The sequence below is a fragment of the Crinia signifera genome, chromosome 4 (assembly GCF_055691185.1).
Source record: "Crinia signifera chromosome 4, ASM5569118v1, whole genome shotgun sequence".
In the NCBI taxonomy this organism is placed as follows: Eukaryota; Metazoa; Chordata; class Amphibia; order Anura; family Myobatrachidae; genus Crinia; species Crinia signifera.
This window is the reverse complement of record NC_139220.1, coordinates 230249096-230270629: the sequence shown is the minus strand read 5'-3', so window position 1 is coordinate 230270629 and position 21534 is coordinate 230249096. Positions and strand designations below refer to the sequence as shown.

General features: G+C 46.6%; 2 long non-coding RNA genes across 2 annotated transcripts in view; one reads left to right on the top strand and one right to left on the bottom strand.

The window, feature by feature from the left end:
- LOC146075072 (uncharacterized) overlaps nucleotides 1-21534 on the top strand; it is a 237141-nt gene that overhangs the window by 45486 nt on the left and 170121 nt on the right. The gene's annotated exons all lie outside the window — the stretch shown is intronic.
- LOC146072543 (uncharacterized) overlaps nucleotides 15625-21534 on the bottom strand; it is a 10741-nt gene continuing 4831 nt past the window's right edge. The window contains exons 2-3 of the long non-coding RNA XR_014473176.1: nucleotides 18409-18624; nucleotides 15625-16277 (exon numbers count right to left, since the gene is read on the bottom strand). This is a non-coding gene — a long non-coding RNA (uncharacterized LOC146072543). The remainder of the gene's footprint in view (nucleotides 16278-18408; nucleotides 18625-21534) is intronic.

Below are 21534 nucleotides of genomic sequence, written 5' to 3'. Positions count from 1 at the left end.
TTGCTACAATTTTTTTTTTAACTACTTTCAACAGCTCTCTTTTTACTGGGGATATAGAGAAGTTTGGTATGCTATTTTTAAATTGGGCTTCTAATGCACATCTCAACTGTAAGAACCTAAAGAAAAAAGACTTAGGAAGTGACAATTCTACTGCCAGGTTTGTATATGATTTTAGAACTCCATGCTCGTAGAATTGGCTAATCGCAACCGCCCCGTATGTACCCCAGACTGTGTCTGGCTGGAGGGTTGTCAACTCCCCAAATTTCCCATAGTCTGATAATGGGTGATCAATCTCAATATCGGAAAAGCCAATTAAGCTATTGGCTTCCCGCCATATTTTGACCGCCTGTGCCACTAAGGGGGGGTCTTTTTTAGTGACTCTCCCCTTCAGTAGATACTGGAGTGGAGTGCAACTATCATTCCCTTGTGACATAAGGATTTTGACTAAGCTGTTATCATACTCTGTAGTAATCCAGTCTTTAATGTGCAACAGTTGCCCTGCTAAATAATACCATCTGAAGTTGGGGAGAGAGAGCCCTCCTTTTGTCTTTTTCCTCACTAAGGTGTTCATTTGGATTTTAACTCTATTATTATTCCATATGAAGGACGACAACTGGGAATTTAATTTTTTAAACAGGGACATCGGCAAATACACTGGTGACTGCTGAATGATATATAAAACCTTGGGTAAAATGATCATCTTGATCAAGTTAATCCGACCGGTGACAGTGAGCAATAATTTGCTCCATGATTTAAATTTTTCTGTGATAAGTTTCAACAATGGTTGTATATTCAACTGGCAGAAATCATACGGGTTTCTTGATATCCAGATCCCAAGATATTTGAAGGAGTCTGTCCATCTAACAGGCAAATCCACATACGATACGATGGGGATGGACTGTTCCATAGCCATTATACTAGATTTATTTACATTTACACTAAATCCAGAATATTTACCGTGTGATTTAATTAAATTTAGAACTTTAACAGCTGAAACTGTGTAGTCCTGCATAAAAATTAATAAGTCGTCGGCGTACAATGCCACTGTGTCCACACAGTTACCAGCTGCAAATCCTACTATATCGGGGCTAGATCTTATAGCACTAGCTAGAGGCTCGATAGCCAAAGAGAACAGGCTTGGTGATAGTGGGCATCCCTGCCTCGTCCCACGCTGAAGGGGGAAGGCAGCAGATGTCCAGCCGTTTACTGAGACCCTAGCTGTTGGGTTATTATATAAAATTTGAATCCACCTTACATAATTACCCCCAATACCAAGTGCTTTCATAACGGCCCATAAATATTCCCATTCGACTGCGTCGAATGCCTTAGCGGCGTCTAAAGACATTATTGCTGATTTCCTTGTGATATTCTGCGAGATTTGGAGGTGCCTAAATACCTTTCTTATATTTAAAGATGTGGATTTGCCTGGCAGGAACCCTGTTTGATTGGGGTGTATGATTTTCTCCAGGTGTTCATTCAGCCTAGTCACCAGTATCTTGGCCAATATTTTCGCCTCTGCTGGAATCAATGAAATTGGCCTATAAGCCTCAGGGTCGGTTGGGTCTTTCCCCTGTTTTAATAACAGTATTATTTTAGCTTCCATCATGGAACGAGGACATTCCCCTTTTTCAAAACAGGACACAAACAGTTCCAACAACAAAGGGGCAAAAAAATCGACATATTTTTTATAGACGTCAATGGGTATGCCGTCTAGACCGGGGGCCTTGCCACCTGGTAATGTTCTTATAGCATACGTTATTTCCTCCAACGTTATTGGGGCTTCCAAGACATCTTTATCGTCTGAATGAAGAGTGGGCATTGCAATGTTACTCAAAAAGTTCTGTATTTGCGGAGGCTTAAACTGATTCCTAGATGAATATAGGGTTTCAAAAAAATCTTTAAATACCATGCCAATATCTTCCGTTTTATGTTGCATAAACAGTTTTGATCCTAATATCCACAGTTGACTGGGTCACAGCGGTGCCAGGAAAATAAAGTATCCTCCAGCAGTTCGCAGCCACCACTTACACAGAGCCAGCGCTTTGAACACTGGGCTGCTGGAGGAGGTGCAGGCAGCTGACGCAGGCAGCAGGTGCTGGAGGACGAATTGTATACTGCCCCATGAGCATAGGTGCCGATTTATGTTTTTGTTATGTTTGCTGGTGGGTGCTCAAGCCAAAATGGCCACAAAATAATACCAATTTATATTATGGAGCACAGTTGTCTCCAATATTCAAATTACAGCAACAGAGTTCCACATACATAAATGCCCCCACAGTGCAGGTACATAAATGCCCCCACAGTGCAGGTACATAAATGCCCCCACAGTGCAGGTACATAAATTTCCCCCACAGTGCAGGTACATAAATGCCCCCACAGTGCAGGTACATAAATACCCCCACAGTGCAGGTACATAAATGCCCCCACAGTGCAGGTACATAAATTTCCCCCACAGTGCAGGTACTCCGCAGACAGAATACACTCTTCCCGGCATACTGTTTCCCAGGTGGCAGGTCCGGCAATGTGGGTGCTGCAGCCGCAAATTAGCAAATTTATATGGCGGCCCAGCAGTGGGACTCGGGCCCGTGGTGCTCATCAATTTCCATGAGTGCTCGGGCCCTTGAGCACCCACAGAATCGGCACCTGTGCCCATGAGACCCCCAAGCAGACTGCCCAAGTTTCCCCTGGAGCCCTGAGCAGCAGTCTACAGCGGATGAAGTGCATACCATCAGAACTGTGAGTATCTCTGTGTAACATGTAACAGTACCATGGGGAGGGAGGGAGCTGCAGAATATATGGTAGGGGATTTAATGGTCTACTATGAGGAGGGGGACAAATGTGAGTGGTTAAGTGTATACCATTGGGAGGTGGGTAACTTATGCACAAGCAGCATTACTCTGGGAATTGTGCACAGGCAGCAGTACTGTGGTCATTGTGCGTAAGTGGCAATACTGTGGGCTGTAGGGTGAGGGAGGACATAAGTGTGATAGAGCGCAGGCCGCAGGGTCAAGGAGTGCGTCAGTGATAGGGGGCAGGCCATGGGGTTAGGGAGCACGTCATGGTACTACAGCGCAAGCCGTGGGGTATGGGAGCACGTCGGTGTGATAGAGCTTAGGCCACGGGGTGAGGGAGGGCATCAGTGTCATAGATCGCAGGCTGTGGGCTGAGTTTGTGTGTCAGTGTGATAGAACATAGGCCGCAGTGCATCCAGTTTATTTTCCAGCATAGAGGTGGGGGGTGATGGCGTTTGAGGGGGTGGGGGGCCCCTAGAGATATCAATGTATGGAGCCCCAAGAGTTCTGTTGCCGGCCCTGGGAACACTCCAGCAATGCAAGAGAGCAAATGCATGTATATTGTTTCTGTGCAGGGTAAATACCGTCTGCTTTTGCAAGAAGCCCACAGATGTTAGTCCGCTTTATTTTTACGATTTTTAAGATTTCAGTTGGAACTCACCCCACCCAAATTCTAAATCTCCTACTCACCTGAAGTGCAACACATACCTCCCAACTTTCGGCCGGAGGAAATAGGGACACTCGCGCGGCGAAGCTGCGCGAGCGCCCGAAAAGGGGCGGGGCGTATGCAAATGAGGGCGCGGCTTATGCTAATTAGCCACAACCTCATTTTCATACGAGAATAGACGCTGTGCGCATGCGCACAGCGTCTATTCTACTAGATTGGGGGGTCTCCCAACTGTCACCCCCCCACAGCGGGACAATGCCTGCCGCGGGTGGGACAGCGGGACAGGACCCGAAAATCGGGACTGTCCCGACGGAATCGTGACAGTTGGGAGGTATGGCAACATGGTTCTGCCCACTTGCATGCTTTTTTGCTTTTCTAACAAAGCTGAATTAGGCCCAATGTTACTCCCAAATCCCTTCCCCCTGGCCTGGTCCGAGAACACTGCTGCACTGAGCAGTTCCATAGTGGCATGGGCTGGATAGTCTCAGAGGATGCACCTCCCCAGCTCTAGCTCCGGCACTGCTGTCTGGTGGCGAGTCTGCGGCTTGTCTCCAACCTCTGCCATCAGCACTTAAGCAGCCTTTCGTTCAGATTAATTGCTGCTGGAGCATGGAGACAAGCAGAATATGTATCTGCTCTCTCTTGGAAGAGGCTTCGGGGTCTGACCCTGTGGTAGGACATGCGCTGCTAGTGCTGCCTCATGGTGCATGTTAGGGCACAGCCAGGTGCCCGTCCTGACAAGAGGGGGAGGGCCAGAGGTGAGGGGAGTGCCCCAGATCCCCTGCAGGCTTAGTGCACCCCTGCTCTACACAGAACATAATATACAGACCCCTATGATCTAAGAATTTGACAGTTATTATAACATGTTTCTCTTGTATTTTAAATACTGCCCTTAGAAAATTCTTACCTGTTATGCAGCAGATGAAAGCTGATGTTTGAATTCTCTTTCCCTTCATACAGTATGCTGTTGGTCAATATCACATGCTAGATATTTCCACATTAGCTCACATTTTTCCAGGCTATGTCCAGGGACTATCCTTATAAACCAGGAACACTTGGCAGATATGATTTTTTTTCCATGGAAGGACACGTATGCATTAAGTATTTATTAATTCAATTTGCTTCCTAGGCAACGAGTATTTTTAAGCTCCTTGGATTTGTTGTAAAATCTATATTTATTTTATATGTGCTTATAATTAAATTTTGGTGACTTTGGCCCTTATTCTGATTGACGCGGACTTTACCGCATTCTTACGGATCGCGTCTTTTCGGCGTCTGCGCATGCGTGGAGAACGCAACGCGCATGTGCCACGCCTAGACTCCGTACCAGTTCGGCAAAATCCCGTCCAAAACTGTTGGCCGCAATCAGTCGGGAAATATGGGCGTATTATGGGCGTCATGCGGAATGGCACATGGGCGTAGTTTCAAAGTGGGCAAAACGGGGCGGAAACATGGGCGGACACGGGGGAGTACACTTATGTTGGGGGGCGTACATTCGGAAACCACTCCGAATGCACGCGATCAAAAAGGCCAGAAATGTGCGGTGTCCACAAGTGTACTATTGCTTTGCGTACACCACTCGTTCATGCGGTAGGCGAACGTACGCCTAATGACTACAACCATTAACACCTGAACCCAATAGAATCTACTCCTTTACTCATTACTCACTAATAGGACGCTTGTCAGTGCTTTAATTGAAACCATTGCTGCTTCAAGGAACCCGTACTAAACACCCACATATGCTGTACTTGTCAGACACTTTCAAACTGCTAACAATGGACATGACAGAATATTAATACTAGCAATACCCATGTGTATTTGACATGTACTCATGAAACCACACATTTTGGGTAAAGTAAACACATTTATTTATATTCATGTCACAGTCAATGGCAGTGTGATGCAATGACCATAAAATAATACATACAAACAATAAACAACATGGCAGGAATGCCGCAAAATAAATAATAATACAAAACAAATATAATTGCACACAGATGGACTCCAGCACCTCCTATGTGCCACTGCACATGCAGCCAGTGGGAAATGATGAGGCTGCTGGCCCTTCTACAGCAGGGCAAGCTGCACCTGACCATTCAACAGCAGGGCACCCTACACCTGGCCCTTCTGCAGCAGGCCAACCTGCAGCTGGCTCATATGCACCATCAGCAGAATCATTTGGAACACAACCGGGGACTTCACAAGATAGTACCATGGCCATCACTTCAAGTACAGCTGACAGTAATGCCAGGCAAAAGAGGGCAACAGGGGAACCACAAAGGACATATGAAGCAAGGCCTCAGCTGGTTCCCCTCAGCACGTGATTGGACACAAGAAGCTGACACACACAGCACAATGGAAGATTTGGGAACACATAACGGCAGAGATTAATGCAGCCACAAGTTCATTTCCGACCACGTTTGGCCTTGGTAGGCTCCTTGGCCTGTGCAGCAGCTCTTCGGGGACGGCCAGATGCTGGGGCAGGTGGAGCAGATGATGTGGAGGGGTTGGCTGGTCTACCCCTCCTGCCAGCAGGGAGTGTTGCCGCTGGTAATGCACCAGAAACGGATGCCATTAGGACCCTGTTGCTGGTAACCAGCTCCACCATAAGCTCATTATGGTGGAGGAGGAGATCATTTTGGCGGGTGGCTTGCTCGGCCAGCACCTGAGCACTTGCAGCCATGGCCTGCATGCTCGCAGCCATGGACTGCTGGGTGCTGACCAAGCTCGCCAGGATCTCCTCGGTCCTACGCACCCGTTCTGATGCCAAGTCTCCCTGCTGGTTGATGTCCCCAAGCACCTCGGCCAAGGCGGCCAAATCGGCTTGGCCCGATGCCTGCTGCTGCACAGGCCTACCTCTGGGGCCAGGTGGCACGGACTCCTCCACCTCCTGAACAGAGTCGTCACCAAGCGGTGGGGTGTCTGTGGGCAAAGATAAACACAATTAGGAGACATTCTACGATAATTACTTGCCCAAGTTTATGGCATGACCAATATTTACCTTCCAGAAAAGACGCAAACACTTCAGCTGGGGCCTCGCTATCCATAGTGCTCACCCCCCGGATCTCCTCAACTGATATGCAGCTCTCGGCCATCACCTCCAGGGGGGTGAGCTCTAGCCCTGATGGCATGGGGCCGGCCCCAGATGTCTGGCTGTGGTCCCACCGCTTGGTCAGCTTCCTCTTCAGGTTGGTTTTGAAGTCCTGCCACCTGCAATGTAAGTTGACATATTAATACATGTCACTCCCAATGTTAGCTGTTGCAGCCATTGCTCTGTGCTACATATTACAACATGTGATTATTGTCCCATATATAATATTACATGCAACTATGATATCAACCGTTACAATACACATTCACAATCACCCTACTCTAACTCACAATGAAATTACATGGCAATAATGTATGTGTATCGTAACAACCTCACGGGCCATTTGCTAAATGCATCTAAGCATCAATTCAATCATTACTTGGCTATTACTGGCCACATGTATCACAAAACAACTTGCCTCTTCTTCACATGGTCCGTCTCACGAACTTGTGGCGCTACTTCATTAATCTCTGCCGTTATCTGTTCCCAAATCTTCCATCTGCGTGTGTGTGTCAGCCTCTCGGATGGACACTCTATCCAATCACGTGCTCGGGGAACCAGGATGGCCAGCTCCTGTGCTTCATATGCCTTATTTTTTTTGGGTGGTTCCGCTGTTGCACTGGCTCGCCCCTTGCCACGTCCCTGGCCACGCCCCCTGGCACCAGTCGCTGCACTTGAAGTGCTGGCCATGGTACTACCTTGTGAAGTCCCCTGTTGTGTTCCAAACAATTCTGCTGATGGTGGATATGAGCCAGCTGCAGGTTGGCCTGCTGCAGAAGGGCCAGGTGTAGGTTGCCCTGCTGTAGAATGGTCAGGTGCAGGTTCCCCTGCTGGAGAAGGGCCAGCAGCCTCCTCATTACCCACTGCCCGCATGTGCAGTGGCACATAGGTGGTGCTGGAGTCCATCTGGTCAAATAGTTGCTGCAGCACTGGGTCCACCTCTGGTTGGGATCCAGACATGTTAGCAACAACATTGTCACCTTCTAATACACCTTTATATACTGTTTGTGTAATCTGTTTGGCGGACATCAGCGGCAGCTGCGTTCCGTGCGTGAGCGTACGTCGCTGGTTTTTCGCGCCGCATACGGTGGCGGAAATTCCATTGTGTAAAACCTGGCGAAAGTTCGACATGAAATACTGGTCACCAATGCTAACATTGCATAGAATCTTCTGATACACCTGTGACTATTGCTCAATACACATGCTATTTGCTAGCATGACATGACATTTCATTCATGACTACTGTGGTATTGTGGCGTTTTAGTGCAAGCTAAAAGTAGCCCATTCCCTTAGAGAATCCAGGCCACAAGTCATGCAATACTCATCTCTACTGTTATAGACCACACATGTGAGAGCCCTATAAATAATGTCTTCCTGCTAGAATCATTTGTCTTCAGATCTGGACTTGTCAGGGTCTAAGGTAAGCTCTTCCATGCTCCTTGTAGATATGATATCCATTAACAATGTAAGTGTATGAATGTATGCACTATTGCCTCACTGACTACAGATTGTTGGGCCAGCAAAGTGGTGTATTATTATTGCAACATGTCACATGTTCACTATTTCACTCACAGGGCTTAAACCTGTGTGGGTTCATCTATTGCAGGACAACATGTCCCAGCAATAGATGAAATGTGTCATAGTACATGATGTCGGCAAAAAATGCTGACACCTTTATCTGTGTGTTTTGGACGGTGTGTATTGAGTTCATATTATTGTGTCATCATTAGAGAGTCAAATGGATCTGCGGGATTTCATGGGGCGCCCATCTATTGTACGTATTGAAGGCTACAAATCTATTTGTAGTGGGATATGGCCATTATGTGCATAGGTGCATCAGTATTTATGTTCATTTCTTTATAGGTTGCAGAAACTATTATGCGCTACATGGAGAGGAGGCTAAGGGCACTTGCGGCTCTCCCCACTCGTCGGCCAAGGAGGCCAGGACGTGCTAGAATCTATCGCACACGGGTGACTCTGTTTGCTATGCCCGATGATGAGGTACTTACTAGGTACCGGTTACCGCCACATGTCATTCTGGATCTGCTCACCTTAATTCAGAGCGATCTGGAACCTCTACACGGGATCACGACAGCAATTCCGCCTCACACACAGCTGCTGGCGGTGTTGCATTTCTGCGCCTCAGGATCATTCCAACAAGTAGTGGCAGTACTTGCTGGAATATCTCAGCCGGCCTTCTGCCGAATCCTGAGGCGTGTGACGTCGGCCATGTTCAGGCGCAAGGGGCACTTCATGGCCATGACATTTGCCACCGAGACCCTGCGCAGAAGCCAGCAGGCCTTCCATCAAATTGCTGGCTTCCCTAATGTGATAGGGGCTGTGGATGGCACCCATGTACCATTTGTGCCTCCATCTCGAAGTGAGAAGATATATAGGAACCGCAAATTGTTCCACTCACTGAACGTGATGGTGGTATGTGGCCCATCCATGGAGATTCTCGCCTTCAACTCGAAGTTTCCCGGAAGTGCCCATGACTCTCATGTCATCCGACAAACCGGGATATGGCATAGACTCCAAGAGCTGGAAGGCCGTGATGCGTGGGTTCTGGGTGACTCCGGTTACCCATGTACGCCCTGGCTACTTACGCCGTACAGCTACCCAGCACCGGGCCCACAGGAGGCATTCAATCGGGCGCATGTTGCCACCAGGCAAGTGGTGGAGCGCTCAATTGGCCTTTTAAAAGGTCGATTTAGAGTGCTCCACCGCACTGGTGGTGACTTACAATATGCGCCTGAAATGGTGTCGAGGATCGTGGGCCTGTGTATATTTTTCCACAACATTGCTGTGCGGCGTGAGATACCCTTTGATGAGTGGGAGGTACCATCTGAGCCGCAAGATCCGCCCATGCGCCCATCCCGCGCCCCTGAATGCCGGAGGGGATACCAGCTGCGGGACTCTGTGGCGCAAAGATACTTCAGGTACATGTTATTGAGTTGACATAACACACCCATTTTAGTCACAATCACCCCTTCAAATAAGTCCAGTGTGTTAGTTGTCAGTGTTACAAAACGAACATTAGCCAGCCTGCCCTCCTAATGGCAAAGAAATAGGAGATATTTAGCATATGTGTTTAGTTTTGGGGGAAGTTCAATATAGGTGCTAATTATTATACCTTGGACAAGGGATCTTATGTGTTTGTTATATCTTCATTATTGTAGTTGATACTATCCCTGATGACTGGTGAGTACATTGATTTATTCTATCATGTGTTGGGGATTATTTCCTGTGTTGATGTATGATTTGTTTGCATATATAGATATATATCTATATATGATGTTGGAATTTATTCACATGTTTCAACATTTCAAGGAGCATGCAGGCAGGCAGGCAGGCAGGCAGGCAGGGCTGGTGTATAATGCTGGTTTCAGGATACCTGCAAGTGTGTGTATGTGTCTTTTACACATAAATGTACGCATACACATATATGCATAGAGTAAGTAATGCTAACTACAGCTATGCCTTGCTAAGCTATAGCACGCGTTGCTTGGCGGAGCGCGGCCTTATTGGATTTGCTAAGGGCATACACACTGTGTTTTATATATATCAGATTTGTTCATTGGCATACATCAACACTACGGTTTTGAAGGCATGCGAATTTTTCACCATTTGTGTTGGCGCAGAGACGCTGTTAATGTTAAAATGAACAATAAAGTTATTATCACAAATAACTGTGATCAACCAATGCCACCACCTGATTGGTTGATAGATGCCATTGTCAACATGGCGGAGACACGAAGGGCAGAACCCTTCACGCATGAGGAGCTCAGGGTTCTTGTCTCCGTCATGGAGACAAGGCTGGGCCGTGCGGGGCCCTTCATAACAAACCGCCATAAGCGGAGGGCGTACACAGCGGCAGGGCGCCGAATTTACGCCCGCACTCGGGTGCGGAGGTCCCTCGGGCAGCTGGAGAGGCGGTGGTCGGACCTCCGCAGGCGCCAGCCCCAGCTGCTCACACAAATAAGGGGCGAAATTGCTGAATGTGAGTATTTTAGCTATGAAATTTCGCACTTACAACATAGCATATATAAGCAATAAAATGTGTCTCATGATAAGTGGGTGTCCATGGGTTTAAAAGTCCATAGACTCTTATGTGTGCTTCTTCCTGGTTAACATGCAGTCATGTGCCTTTTATATGTCATGCCATAGCATTGAGGATTCTGATGCATACAATGTGCCCAATCTAATATGTGTTACACATTGATAAATGCCTGGGTTGTAATGTGTGAACAAATGACTAACAATCACATAATAATTTAAATGTCACAATTTGGAGTCCATTAACAGTAAGGAGCTACTTTCCTGCATCGTTTGCCATCATTATCACCCTTCCATGTATGTCTTGTTATGGATGAATAAATGTGCCCCAATGAGCCGACATTGACCATGATGTTTTTTTCTACCACACAGCACGAGCCCGAGCCCGACAGGCCCGTGAACAGGCGGAGGCAGGCCTGGCCCAGGACGAGGCCCAAGACCCCCAGGAGGAGGTGGCGGCAAGGGTGGAAGAGGAGGAAGTGGAGGAGGAGCAAATGGTGGAGGAGGAGGTGGTGCGTGAGGAGGTGGAGGAGGAGGAGGTGGAAGAGGAGTTTGTGGCGGAGGAGGAGGTGTTGGTGGCGGAGGAGGAGGTGGAGGAGGAGGTGCTGGTGGTGGTGGAGGAGGAGGTGGAGGAGGAGTTGGAGGAGGAGGAGGTGGAGGAGGAGTTGGAGGAGGAGGTGGAGGAGTTGGAGGAGGAGGTGGAGGAGGAGTTGGAGGAGGAGGTTGTTGTGGTCGAGGAGATGGCGGAGGAGGGGGCTGAGGAGGCCACGGTTGCCCCGGACACATCAAGTTCCGAGGGGGAGGAGGCGTGCCAGGCACCGGACTCGCCGCAGATCGGTATGTTTACATAATGCATCATTCATGAAGTAGTTGTACTGGTATATGTTATGTAGCACTGGTGATTAAAAATTTTGGGCACATACTAATCATATAGACCCCAAAGTGGGTAGCTACAGATACAGGTACGGGTTAGATGGGGAGTCCAAGGCATCCCTTTCATCCAGGACACCTCTCAATTACACAGGTTTGTGGGATGGGTTGGAGGTCCATTTGGACTGCCACATAACCGTTGTAGTTAAACAGGATCCAGGAGTAAAGGGATGAGTGGATCATTTGTGGATTAAAATCACCTGCTGCAAGCGTAGATTATGACCCATCAAATAGTGGCATCGATATTGTTGGTGAATGTTATTTATAAACTGTAGGATGTATGCTCGAAATGGAGTATGGGCCGGCCTACCTTGGAATGGCGTCACAAGTTGGCAGTGTCCCCGGAGCCTCCTCTACCTAAACCCCCCCTGTAGTTCTGATTTATTTTTGTCACTCACAGAATTGTAGGTTGGTTTAGACAGAATTATGATTTAGAGGATGTGTATTGTGCATTCCTGACATTTGCATAACTCCCATGCCACCAACCATCACTGAACTTAGACTGAGCAGATTGTGACAAGTTGTTATTGACGTAGGCCATGACCTGCTTGACATTGGTTAGTCATGGGTGGGTTGTGACTGAGAAGAAACAATATGACTGTTATGTCTTCTGCAGAGTTAAGGGTCGAGGGCAAAATAGACAGTATGTAGTAAATAAGTTTGCATGTATGTATATATGTATGTGTCATATATATTTATCTATGTGTGTCTCTATCTCTCTACATAGATAGATATATATCTCTATATATATATATATACACACATGTCACCTAGCATTTGTGCAATTTATGTCGTAGTATGTGAAATGTATGCATGAATAACATGACTAATTTTTGCCCCTTTGACATGCCCACAGATGACACCACACCGGCAGATGAGGGGGTGCGTGGGGCCCTCCTGCGAGCAGAGCACCATCTCCGGCTCCTTCAAGCCGACTTGCAGGACCTAAAAGACCTGCTCATTTAATGTTTCCTTTTTTTTTGTTTATCATTATGTTAAATAGATATTTTAATAAATTCTTTATGCAAGTTCACAGTTGTTGGTTTTATTAGCACTTTAAATAGTATATGTGTAGAATGTTTATAATGTTTGACACAGGGTGTAATAGAAACCATTGCACTTACATTGCTGTAAGGGTTAATGTGTGCTATGCATGTGTTAGGCATGCTTGTAAGGATATATTGGAATCTAATTGATTCCAATTACAAATAAGCTGTTTTTTATGAGGGTAGGTAATTGAATAAGTGGGTCATGTGATGTATTGCAGAAGATACTTCATAGTGGGTTGTTTGGCGGAAATCCTCCGCTTACGTGCGGTAGCACCGCTTGGCTCCCGTTCGGATGCGGTATTCCCGAGCATACTCTGTAATACTCTGTAATACCGTGCCGAATCGGAGTGTTTCTCCCGCACACGCATGATTTGTATGTCGTCCGTAAACACGCCCTGTTCTTAAAGAGTGAGTCCGTCCGAATGCGGAGGACACGTGGGCGTTTCTACGGACGATGGCCGCACGCGGCAAAACACCGTGGCGTGCGGACCGCACCGTAAGAATGCGGGAATATCCGCACCGATCAGAATAAGGGCCTAAATGCTAATGTAATGTATGCGTGCAGCCCAGTTTGGGAGCGAAGATAAATTAATGGTTTGTTTCTGAGCTCTCTATGCTACAGTAATGCGAAGCAAGTCGGCTGCTGGAATCAGAAGTGTATTGATCAGGCAAATAAAGAAGCTCTCCAGAGATGCTCATTTAGTATACTGATCTCTCCTTAATACATTCAAGCAATGATTTCCAACCACTCTACTGCAGTCTTGCTAATGATCACGTAACCTTATAATGCTGTTAGCCAGCATGACCACCTGTGTTCCCATCTAATAACTAATGATGAGTGATTTTGCAGAGCATAGTATATCAGCAAGCTTGCATTACAGAGCTTATGCTGTCCTAGGCCATGTTAAATGAAAGCGCAGTTCCTGAAATTAGCATTTGTGCACCCAACATACTCCTGCCGCGCACTTCCTCTGTCTTTGGTTGGCTAGATTACTGGCTGCTACAGATGAGCCAGGGAAAGTGAGACATTAATAGAAAATTCTAGAACTACTGCTGTAGTATAAATGATAGGGCTGCATTACAATGAACCAGGGTTTTATGGCACTCCTCTTTCTTTACTTAAACTGGACTATACCATGACCGCAGAGCTCCCCATATTTTGCTATTTTCTATTTTTTTGTATCGTCTATAATGTTATACCAGTGTTAATCCAATAGAATAGTGACATCATCATCATTATTTTAATAAAGCAGTTCTTGTTTAAAATTCTTAAATTGTGTTTAGAATATTCTTGTTGCAGATATGCAGGAATCCCCTGAACCCCTCCCCCACCCCTTCTTTTTTGCGTGCACACTTCTGGGATATACCACCAGGAGGTTTTCCTGGAGCAACATAAATAGACGGGAGCGTGCATCATTAATGAGATACGGCGTACACGCTAGACCAGCGATGGCCAAAACGGTCCTTTAGATCTACCAACGGTCTACGTTTTCCAAATCACCTAGCTGGTGCACAGCGGCAGTCATTACTAACTGTCACATTTTCAAACATGCTGCATTCATTCCTTCTATAGATCCACAGGTCTCCTGGAAAACATGAACTGTTGGTAGATATCGAGGGCAGGTTTAGCCACCCCTGCACTAGACCATATGAACGATAGATCCTTAACAATATTGTTATAGTTCATATCGTTAACAATATATTGTCTAGTTGTGTGTATGGGGCTTTAGGTGTCAATCTGATTTATTGTTAAGGGTGCAATGTTTCGTTGCCACAGCATTTCAACGCAGGCAACAGCACCTGATTTCGTACCCTTTGGGGACAGCCTCACTCCACACAGAAGTTTTAGGAGCCCTATGGGGCGACACTTTTCTGCGAATCTTGGTCACTGTAAAGTTAGCGCTGAATAGCATTGACCTCTTGCACTTGAAATGTGCCACGAAGGGCAAATACATTTAAAAATTGCAGAACACTTATACTGTAATAATACCAAGCAACAGACTTCTCTGACATGGCAATACATTATTATAATCAACCAGAGTATATTTACAAATAATTTTCACACCTTTTTCTCTCAAGTGTCCTCATTATCACCTGGAAGTAATTTATATGTGTTAGATAACACTTCTCTCATCTCAGTAGTCCCAGTCTGTTTGTACACTGGCTCTTGTCCTTGTCTGCTCCTGGGAATTGGCAGCTTGTCACCACACAGCTCAGTACCAAGGAGAGGGTGTTGCTTTATACTTGTGGTAACTGGGTATTACGAGATTTATTTTGTGGAGGTCTGCTGCATGTACAGCAGATGGTATTCGGAGGAGGGAGGAATTCAGTTTGCTTTGTTACATTTTGTTTATTTGATAATAAGTATTTTAATAGTTCCAGAAACCTACTTTAACGTATTTTCTTCACCAAAATTAGGCATTGCGCCTAATTCAGCCTGGATCGCTAATTAGAGAATTCACAATCCATTCAATTATCAAACAACTGCGCACATGTATCGTTTGCTTTGCACATGCATGGTCGCAAATAGCAAATAAATATTGGTTACATAACAGTCACATAGATGTCGCAGTTTGATTGACAGGAAGCCAGCATTTAGGGGTGGAAACATGGCATTTTCTGGGTGTGTTTGTGAAAACGCAGCCGTGCCCAGGTGTTTTTAAGAAGGGTCTCTGATGTCAGTGATGAGCACTTCCAGCCTGGTTCTTGAGCAGATTTGCACAAGATTAAAACATTTTTGATGATGCGAATTGATCTGCGAATGCATCACTATTCACAATTTTGCAATGGGCGTCTTTTCTGCCTGTCTGGGTGGCAACTGCTTTTCCTCTAGCGTCCCATGCTGAATTAGGCCCAATGTATGGTGAAGTGTGGCTTAAAATATTAGCAATTCTAAAAACTTGATTTGCTTATGGTCTTCTCTTGCTTACATTAGTCTGCCCCAAAAGTGTACAAGGCGTAAAGTGTAAATGTGTAAATTACAGCAAATTCCATCACTTATCAATGTTACTTTTTTTTTTATTATTAGATCAGCAGTAATCTAGGCCAAGAAACATTTATTTACATGTTAGCCATAAATGCCCATAAGTATTTATTGCAGTTACTAGAGATGAACGCCTCAGGATTTCTGAAATCCGGACGCCACCAAATGGCAGGGATCCAAACTGAGACCCGAGCGCAGTTGCCCTCAAGGTCGGGGTACAAAACGAGGCAATACGTCATCATCCCGGCATTGGATTCTCACGAGATCCGAACTCTACAGACGGAGCCCTCCTCATTTAGCCTGTTAATTGGATTAAGTGAGCAATAGGATTACTATGATAATCCCCTACTGTATTGTTCTATGCATTGTATTGCTGCTGAGAACAATAGGATAGCCATGGCTAGCCATGGTGAGCCACGACCTAAGGAACAAAGTTGACAGGGGCTCCAACTATATATAAGTCCCCCGCAACCGCCACCATCTTCACTCCAGCATTGGAGAGGGTTGAGGGAGGTTGTGGCTCTATGTGTATCTCTGGGAAGCTGGCATGGGGTGGCGACGTGGTCGCAGTGTTGTCCTGTGGTACTGTGCTGTATGCTGGTGTCCTGTGCTGCTGTAAAAGGCCATGGAGTGGTGCTCTGCTGTCTAGTACTGCCATATAAATCCAGTAGTACAGCCGTATAAGTCCAGTGACAGTCCAGTGGACACTCTAAAAATAAAATAAAAGGGTTATTGTAAAATATAAATTTTTCAGGCTTTGCCGTGTGTGTGTGTGTGGTTTAGGCCGATTACACTCTCCTGTGCCGCCTGCATATAACAATTTTTAAATAACCCCAGACTAAAAGTGTTATTTTAAATCTGTATAATTTTTTCAGGCTTTGCCATGTGTTTGTGGTTTAGGTGTACACTCTCCTGTGCCGCATATTATTATAACTTCAGAAAGATAATGGAGAACAAAAATTTGGAGATTAATATAGTGAAAGAACAAGAACCACTTCCTCCTAGTGCTTATACTGCTGCCACTAGTCATGACATAGATCATTAAATGCCATCAATGTAGTCTGCCTCTGCCCAATGTCATCGTAGAGAGCATGTAAAATCCAAAATGGCAACGTTCAGTAATTTGAATTAAAATAAAAAGTAAATAATTTTAGGAGAAACGTAAGCTTTCCAATATGCGACTAGGACATGGAGTGGTAAGGAACGGCTAAGGCCCTGGCCTATGTTCATGACTAGTGGTTCAGCTTTACCCGACAATCGAAGCCCTACTCCTCCCCCCACTACAAATTTTAAGAGAGTTAGGCTGACATCAAAAACACAACATAACAACTGTGCCTTCTAAAGACTAAAGTATCACAAATCTCCAAGGAAAGTGCAAGGGTGTTGGTGGTTGTGATGCCTGACCTTCCTATCACTGTACGGGAAGCCGGGCTGGATTATAATAGGGGCACAAGGGGGGGGGGCAGTACCCCTGGGTCCCCCTCTATCTAGGGGGCCTCTGTGGTTGGCATGTATTTATTTATTTAGCTAAAGGTTTTGTGCATGGGAGTGGGGTAATGCTGCAGCTTCACCTATCTGCCAATGTGACAATGATTAATGGTGCTGAGCATCGGGAGCCAAAGCACACTGACTGCACAAGTGTGCAGTGAAATAATAGGACTTGTCTAATGCCCCTTTCAGACCGCACTAAAAAAACGGTATATTGCAGATTTTTAACCGTTTTGAAACGGTATTCTGTGCGGTCTGAAAGGTGCAAAGTGATTTTACAGTTTAAAAAAAAACGGTTTTTGGAAACGGTAAAAAAGCAGGGTCCTACCCGTTTCAGACCCGTTTTTTTTTGTGTAAAAACGGATCTGAAACGGGATTCCTACCCCCCCCACCTCCCCCCTGGGCAGCGCAGGGAGGGGAATAATCGCGCTGGGGTCCCTACAGTGTATGTTATATCAGTGGCGGGGTCCCTGCAGTTACTAGTTCCCATACACTGCAGGGACCCCGCCACTGATATAACATACACTGTAGGGACCCCCTGCGCTGCGCTGCCCAGGTAGGATCCGTGCTGCGGGGCTGGAGGACCCCCGGGCAGCCTCTCTCTCCCCTCGCCGCCGCCCCCCCCCCCCGTGTCCATACCGTGGGCACGTGGACCCCGGCCAGCCTCTCTCCCCCTCGCCGCCGCCCCCCCCCCCATGTCCATACCGTGCGTAGGGGGGGAGGTGGGGCGAGAGGCTGCCCAGGTGTCATCCAAATCATCTGTCATCTGGAGGGGAGGCTGCCCAGGGGCTGCCCAGCTCCCCCCCCCCAGAATTTACCGTTATCAACATCGCTTTCACACCGCAAACCTGCTTTAGACCAGGTATTTAGGTGCGGTGTGAAAGGGGGTAAACTGCTTCTGACCCGTTTTAAAAAATGTTTTAAATACCTGGTCTAAAGCAGGTTTTGCGGTGTGAAAGCAGCATAAGTCCCATGAGACTTTGCTCAAGAGTGCAGAGGCTGAGACGTTTGTGCTGAGCTCTAATTGGTGGAGCTCATTACATGCTTCCCATGGAGAACAGCAGCAGCAGCCTAGTCATGGGAGGGTTTTTAATCAGAGGCAGCACTGGGACTGTGAGGTCTCCTACAGAGTAAGGTGCAGAGGGACAAACACAGGCTTTTCATGTGGTATGTATTTATGTGTATGTGTGTGTGTGTGTGTATATATATATATATATATATATATATATATATATATATATATATATATGTAAAAAAGAATGAGAAAATAGCGCCTCCTAGTGTAGTATTTATTATTCGTGCGATACCCTTCACCATGTGGGAAATTAGCACCCCAACAAATTAAGGTGTACCATGAAAGGTGGCTCGCCACCACTGTAATCTGAGCCTGTATGCAATGCCCCAACAGATAGTTGTTGCAGTCAGGGTTCCCACAGCTTCTGTAGTTTCCTCCTCTATGGAACGGGTATATCCCACCGTTTACTCCACAATGGTATGATCGAATACTAACTAGATTTCTGCTCCCCAAGCTCCTGTGCCTGATTTCCTCTCCACGCGACTGCCGGGACCTGGAAGACAATGCGACGATTAGCGACTCACACTTCCGGCTTTGTTATAGGGAACCAAGTTAAGCAAGGAAGCTAAGAAAGTAACGTGTCGCTCAAGCAATGTATTAACCAATCAACACCTCTCTCTCTCTCTATATATATATTATATATATATATATATATATATATATATATACACACATCTATACCCTGCAGCTACCCATTGAACAAGTTTATACTACCTTTACTCTGTGTTTTGACAGTGTAATATTCTCCCATGCAGTTTGCGACCAGTAATGACAAGTGCAAGGGGGCCCCCCTGTCTAAAGTGCCCCGGGCCCTTGACGGGAAGAGGTGGCTCCTTCTACCAATTGCAGCATGCCCTCTGCATATGCTGGAAGGATCACTCACAGTCCAGTTCCTGATTTTGATATTGAAGATGTCACTGTTGTACACCAGTAGGAAGATATTGATGTAGCTGGACTGAGGAGGAAGTTGGCAAGGAGAATGCAGCTGATGGTGATGTGCTTTGATTAAATGAGGCACCAGGCTATTCATTTATTGTGTGCGGAATGCAAAAGGCAGTCACCATGCCTGGGCAGAAGACCAATAAATCCACCTCTTTTTGGAATTATTATTATTATTTCTATCCAGATCCGGACAACAACTATCTTGCCATATGTAGCTTATGTAACGCTGCAATAAGCAGGCGTAAGGCCGTTGGCCACCTAGGGACATCCTCGCTTACGCTTATGCGTCACCTGAAGTTCGTTCATAAATCACTGTTTAGTTTAGAAACTGTGGGTAGGACCATAAGCAGTCCAGGGACATCTAAATCCATTGATCCTGTTGTATCCAAGTGCCTGAAAACCACACCAGCAAGTCACTCTTCGTCAATTTCCTCCTTAGTATGGATTGGAGGTAGTCCTGAAGGCCATGTCACCGGCATGACTGACTCCTCTTCTATCCGGAATTCCTCTGGAGGATCCTGCAGCACTACACCTACTGCTGCTGGGAGTACTTCATCATACCAGAGGGGAAGTCAGAACTCCGCTCCGTCTTTCAATAAGCAATTGACTGTCCAACAGTCATTTGTGATGAGGACAAAGTACGACAGCAGTCATCCTATGGCAAAGCAGATAATTGCGGGCTTGACAGCTATGTTGGTTTTAGACATGCTTCCCGTGTCCGCCATGGGATTTAGATAATTGATGGAAGTATTGTGTCCCGTTACCAAATCCTGTCTAGATTCCACTTCACTAGGCAGACGATACCCTGGATGTACAGAGACAAGTGGTTCAGGGCAAACTAAGGACTGTGACAGCCTACTGAATAGATGCATTACCTACCGACGCAAAAGAAGCAGCATCATCTCCGAAACGCCAGCTCCTTCCAAGGCAGGCTACGTTGTGTATCACAGGTTTCAGTAAGAGGCACAACACCGACAACCTCTTAGAGAAACTGAAGGAAATCATCTTGCATTTGCTTACCCCACTTGGACTCTTCTGGGGATTTGTGGTATCGGACAATGCCAGTAACATTGTGCTGGCATTACATATGGGCAATTTCCAACATGTGCCATGCTTTGCTTACACAGTAAATTTGGTGGTGCAGCATTTCCTCAAAAGTGACAGGAGCGTGCAGGAGATGCTTGCGGTGGCTCACAAAATTGCGGGACACTTTCTCTATTTTGCCACTGCCTGCTGAAGATTGGAGCAACCTCAAAAAATCCTGAACCTGGCATGCCATCACCTCAAACTAGAGATTGTGACACACTGGAACTCCACCCTATGCTGCAGAGGATAAAGGAGAAGCATAAGGCTATGCAAGCATGCACAGCTACCTACAACATAGGTAAAGGAGCGGGGATGCACCCTACTCAAGCGCAGTGGAGACTGTTTTCCGTGTTGTGCAAGGTTCTTCAGCCGTTTGAACTTGTCACACATGAAGTCAGTTCCGACACTGACAGATTGAGTCAGGTCATACCACTAATCAGGTTGTTGCAGAAGCAGCTGGAGAAAGTGGAGAAGGAGATTAAAGCATTACAATTCCACAAAGCATGTAGCTCTTGTGGATGAAACCCTTCATACGCTTTGCCAGGATACAAGGTCTATTAAAGTCAGAGGAATACATTTTCAGTTTAAAGCGTATGTTGTGTCACTGTTGCAAACAGCTGCTCGTCAGGAGATTGTCATCTGAAGCGGACCTTGACATGGCAATAGCTCCTCCTTAATTTTCTCCCACACCTGTGGCTGCGAGGAAACAGCTCAAATTTCCTACCTGACCTGCTGGTGGTGATGCAGGGCAGGCAAGAGGGAGTTTGGACATCTGGTCTGGACTGAAGGACTTGCCAACGATGCTGACATCTCTACTGTCGCTGCATACGATGGTGAAAAATAATGGTGGAGGATTACATTGGTGACCGCATCCAAGTAGACATGTCATATAGGCTTTATTCTGATCGGTGCGGCCGGAGCCGATTATGCGGCCAGGACCGTGCGTGCGAAACCCCGCCTTCCATACGGATCGCCAACTCCGTCCGTATGCGGTAAGGAGCTGTCTGAACGGACCGCACTTGTATTTTTCACGGAATACGCCTCCTCCATCTAAGGGAACCTCCCCCATCATTCGATGGTCGCAGACCATCGAATGCAGGACCGTGTGCTCCATCAGCACCCGCAACCTCAGACCACACGGACATTTTTCCGTGCAAAAGCAGGGATCTGGGCGGGCAGCTGACATCCGGCGATGTCATATGTCCGCCCCCTACACGTGCGTCACGGCCGCTTTACCATACGTACGCCCAGCGTTTTCATGGGAACTCCCATGAAACGCGGGGCGTATGCATATGGTAATGAGCCCAAATAGCCCTTCACGCCCCTCTCCACCCCCTGTTCGGAGTGTTCACATATCATGCGGGATTTGGCCGTA